At 35.1% G+C, this 5,256-nt stretch overlaps 1 long non-coding RNA gene across 1 annotated transcript; it reads left to right on the forward strand.

The window, feature by feature from the left end:
• Positions 1 to 2,448: 2,448 nt before the first annotated feature.
• Positions 2,449 to 4,872, forward strand: LOC137095885 (uncharacterized). Its single transcript, XR_010909034.1, has 3 exons — positions 2,449 to 2,653; positions 4,047 to 4,165; positions 4,754 to 4,872. It is a non-coding gene; the product is annotated as an uncharacterized lncRNA (long non-coding RNA).
• The last annotated feature ends 384 nt before the right edge of the window (positions 4,873 to 5,256 follow it).

A 5,256-nucleotide genomic window follows, 5' to 3' on the forward strand; every position in this document is an offset into this window, starting at 1 on the left:
AGGCATTTGGTTAACTCAATGCAAAGAATGGTAATTGACTAAAGGACTGGCAATATGGACGACGAACAGGATCACGTTTTTAGTTAAGAGCTGAACTGGATTGGTATTGATGTATGAATTGTGTTTTTATGTTTTTATGCTTTTAACTGTATATTGTTGACTGTTATATTATGCTGTAAACCGCGTTGAGTCGCCGGCTAGGCTGAGAAACGGCGGTATATAAGTATTTAAATAAATAAATAAATAAATAAATGACCAGTTTTTGGTTAATGATAATTTTGGAGTCCAAATGTCTAAGACATAACCGAAATAATGCAACAGAACCCTAATAAACATCTGAAGGTCTGATTCTAGGTATTGAAAAGTGATAAAGAATACCTTACGATTACTTGTGGCAAGTGCCTTTTAATTCCTCTAACAGTAGATTTCTGGTAGGTTATAATTTAACCTGCATATGCATAATGTTTTAAGAAGATGAACAGAGAGGAACTTATGACTCTAAACATGAATAATACATGTTTAAAATAACATAATTTGAGTGTAGATGCTGTACAGAGGGTGCTCTTTGTACAAACTAAATTACACAATAGCCCTTTTAGAACAATTTCCTGTATTCAAATTTGTTAATTTTTGTAATCAGTATTTGAGCAATTATTGCCGTACAAGTATATAAGGTGTGAATACACCTTAAGTTTGTTTTCTCTTCACTTAAATCAGAATTCCCTGAAGCATATCATGACCTTTTATGTACTAAATTAAATCAGCATTTGGCAAATCCAACATTTAATCAACACTGATAGCCACAAGAAAATCTCCCCTTTCCTTCATTCCCATTTCACAGTAGGGCACCCTGTGAAATCATCTGGTTTAAAAACTCTTCTCAGCATTCTTTACATTTGCCATAATTAACCATCTGTCAAATACTTTCCAATATGGATCCAAGTTTTCTGACAGTGGAAAAGCTGCCAGAGAGACGATTATGGTTACAAGGAAATGTTGTGCCATCTTTGTCCTGGTGGGATTTAAAGATGCCAAGGAACAGATAATGAGATAGAGATGACTAAGAAATGGTATGGTAACTTTGTTTACAGAATTCAGGGATAAAGATTGTGCCCTGAATGTTGACTGACTCAACCACTACAACAGTGCAAATTATTATTTTCTATTAATTCAAGTTTGGAATGAACATTTTTATAAATGAGTGAGTAAGTAGCCTGTAATTAGGAGATATTCAAGAACTTGTGATAAAACATTTTGGAAATTTTTGTCATTTTCTCAGAGTAATATCATGGGATGCTAGTTAAAGCGCCTATAAAATTTCTCCTTAATTTCCTATTCCTACACTTTGTAAACATTTAAAGTTGCCACCAAATATTAGCTTAATCTCAGTCTGCGAGAAATCTGAATGGTTGCTCTGATGTGTAAAATTCTTGTGAAAAATATCCAAGGAAAATAAAAAAAACTCATGTGAAAGCTTCATTCAGTTTTCTCAAGTATTTCTAAAACGGTTTTAGTTGGTGATTATCCAAAATTAGTTTAGAGACGGAAAGGAAATTCATCAATTTGAATAGAACCAAACAACATAATTCACACTTTGTGAATTAACAAAATGGAACACAATAACAAACTAAACTACTAATTTGAATGCAATAAGCTTGCAGATTTCACACTTCTCCAAATTTTGGTTGTGAAGTGAAATACAAGACATGATTTCTATGCTTTAATGGTTGTGTAGAAGTTGGAATTATATCAGGTGTTGCTTGCGTGGCTCAATTCTTCTAATTCAGTCTTTGCAATGCTTCTGGGGATATTCACAAAGCTCTCATCCTCAGCAACCAAGAGTGAAATTAGAAAAATCCATCAACTGGTGCAAGATCTTTTTGCCCCTGGGCATGAATGAAAAGGTATCCCCTTTTTGTCAGAAGCAACAGCAAGAATAAGAAGAACATAATTATAAACTAGCAACATCAACACTCTAGAAGCAATTCCAAATGTTACTGTCATTTGTATGGAATCAACATAGATAGAATCACACTAGAACAGTTACAAAGAGTGATATTATTTTGAACATTCCACATTATCCAAAAATACCTCAGTAATTCTTAGAATCTTGATCAGATTCTTAATCATTGATGGTCACAAACTTCAGTTATGAAGTCATTATTTTGATTTGGTTCTAGCAGTGGAACAGGAGCTAGGGAAGATAATGAAATTTTGCCATATATTTACAATGTCCAAACCCTATCTATAGTTGTAGGAGAAGCCACATATTATTGACTTTAAAGTTTGGATTGGAATTGTGTCCCTCCATGGTGTGCATGTAACCAATAATGTCCCCTTCCAGTTCAAGCTGCACTGCAATTTTTTTTTAAAAAGTACTGAAATTGATATTTGCTTCCAGAAATTCCCAAGAGATGTAACTCTTTGTTTTGATACTATTTCAGTCCATCCCCTGCATTCTTAAAGAGTTGGAATAGACTTTTATTGAAACATTGAAGACACCCCTTGGAAAGATCACACAACTTCACACAGATGGTGAAAAATGGGACAAGCAAGGTCTCCAGAACTTCAAGAGTTTCCCATCCCTATATTGAAGCAAAAACTGATAACTGAACAAAAATATATAATACTGAATATCAGCAATAATATTCTGGTAAGACTGCTGCCTTCATTGCAGAAGGTACCATTGGCTGTTTGTCTTGAGCACTGTTACCTGTTATTCTCCTTCTGCTTTTTTCTGGGTTTCCTGTTGAAAAAGAATGTTTAATGTTGTTGAATGTGTCTAAGAAGCTATTTAGAATATTACAATAAGTATACTTACCAGCATAAGACTTGAGAATAATAAAACATTTAGAAATCTTTGTATCACAATATAAATTTCTGCCTGGTGGACTTACAACATGGGGAATTACACCATGGGTCATGGCTACATAAAATAAAATCCTAGCTCTTGGGAAAATTAGAAACATTGGGGGTAAATTTCAGATGAAAATGGGAATGATAAAAAACAAAAATGGCAAAAACCTAACAAAAGCTGAAGAGATTAAGAGAAGGTGGCGAGACTATACAGAAGATCTGTATAGGAAGAATAATAACATCGAGGATAGTTTTGACGGTGTGGTGAGTGAATTAGAACCAGACATCCTGAGGAGTGAGGTTGAATGGGCCTTAAGAAGCATTGCTAACAACAAGGCAGAAGATGACAACAGGATCCCAGCTGAACTGTTTAAATTTTTGAAAGATGATGCTGTCAAGGTGATGCATGCCATATGCCAGCAAATATGAAAAACACAAGAATGGCCATCAGACTGAATTGGGATAGGAGACAACCAATTAATGCTGTAGGCTTCATTTCAGGGAAAGGAACTGGCAAAACCACATATAAGCCTTTGTTGTCTATGAAAACCCAATGAAATTAATGAGGTTGAGGGGTGACTTGAGGGCACACACACATTTAACCATTTTTGACTGTGTGGATTTTGCACAAGAAATCATCTCCTCCTGTGAGAGCTGAGAAATTCTGAAGAAGATAAAAAGTTTGTTCAAAGAAACTTTCACACTTCCCAATTATATGATTTTGCTATGATCATATGTAATTCCTTTATCCTAGATTTTGTAGTTTTGTGAGTACTGAAAATTCATTACCAAGGCGCTCTAGTGCTTCATTAAACTTTACAAGATTCTATAGGATTCAGACATGGCACTTAAAGTTGAATCAAAGTGCTATACTTTTGCATTCTGAAAGAAATAAGTTGTTTGCTTTTGATAGGAAAAGATTATGCAGCTTTATGAGGGAGTGATAGAACTGGAGTAGAATACATAAAGGGGAGTTTGATATATGAATTCAGAAAAAAATGCTGGAGTCAATGTTCAGCAAAAGATCAGAAAAGAACCCATAGCCATAAGTGGGAGTATTACGCCTTATAATGTGTCCATATGGAACTAGAGTTATAATCCTATCTAATGAAAATTTGGCTTCGAGTTGGCTTTGTCTACAAACAGAAGGTCCTCTTGGCAGAAACAATGACACTTGCCATGTTCTTCAGGATTCCTCTCCAAGCATGTCTTTCAATGGGTTTACTGTCCTGTTGAAACTGGCATGCCACCTCCTAAATGGGCAACACTCCCTTATGAACAGACGGGGAAGAACTGCAGCATGAAAATGGTTAGTATTAATTATATTGGGCTGTTTTTCCTTTCTGTAGAATATCCATGTATAAAGGGGATGTTATGTCACTATTACTCCAGCCAAAAACTAAATTAACTATGTGAATTTAACATTAGCTATTCAGTTTGTATAGTGACAGCTGTGGTAGCCACAGGCAAGGGAACCTGAGGCTAAGAGGGTCAGGCCCGGTAAGTACTTAGATGGGAGATAGCCAATGAATGCCATGTGCTGCATTTCAGAGGAAGGAACTATCAAAACCACCTCCAAGTGTACCTTGCGTAGGAAAACCCTAAGAAATTCATGAGGTCACCATAAGTGAATGAGTGATGTGAAGGCACATACCCACACATAGTGCCTAAGAAAACCAGTGCATTCAAGAGTATACCTTCTTCAGCAAGGGCCAAACAATTCTTGCAACCTTCCTTTTTGTGACAGCATGACACTTTGGTTAAAATAATCATTTTAAAAATTACATATTCATTGATTTTGGCCTTAGTTGTCTTGGATGACATCAATGAATATCAAATTTGATTGGCTATATAGTGAAAGTTTCCTGTTCTCTGTATGATCCTTGATTGCTTGCAGTTCCCTGTCCTACTAATCTAGGAAGGAGGAATAATCAGCAGTCGAGTGAATCCATAGTACTGAAAGATATTTCAAAGGTGAATATTAACGTAAGTATCTTGTCAGAGAGTGGGGGAAAATCTATCATACCCAAATTGCTAGTTACTACCTGAAAAATTGAAAATATTCAGCATAGCTCTAGTTTAAAAAATGTGACCTTGCAAGAAGAGATCTGTAAAAATATAATTACAACCCCCTTAGAACTTTCTGCAACCAAATACAATGGTTAGTTAACATTTACATCAAACTGCTTCTGTTTCTAGAACATTTTATTTTTTTAAAACACCTAATATACAGTAGGGCTGGGCGGTTTCGTTTCGTAATTTCGTAATTCGTTAAAAATTCATTATTTTTTATAACGAAGCGATATTGAACCATTCAGGAGCAACTAAAAAACAAAACTAATTTTTCCAATTCGTTTCATAATTGTTTCGGAATTGTTTCGTTATTGATTCGTTATTGAT

Source organism: Anolis sagrei, chromosome 1 (genome assembly GCF_037176765.1).
Source record: "Anolis sagrei isolate rAnoSag1 chromosome 1, rAnoSag1.mat, whole genome shotgun sequence".
In the NCBI taxonomy this organism is placed as follows: domain Eukaryota; kingdom Metazoa; phylum Chordata; class Lepidosauria; order Squamata; family Dactyloidae; genus Anolis; species Anolis sagrei.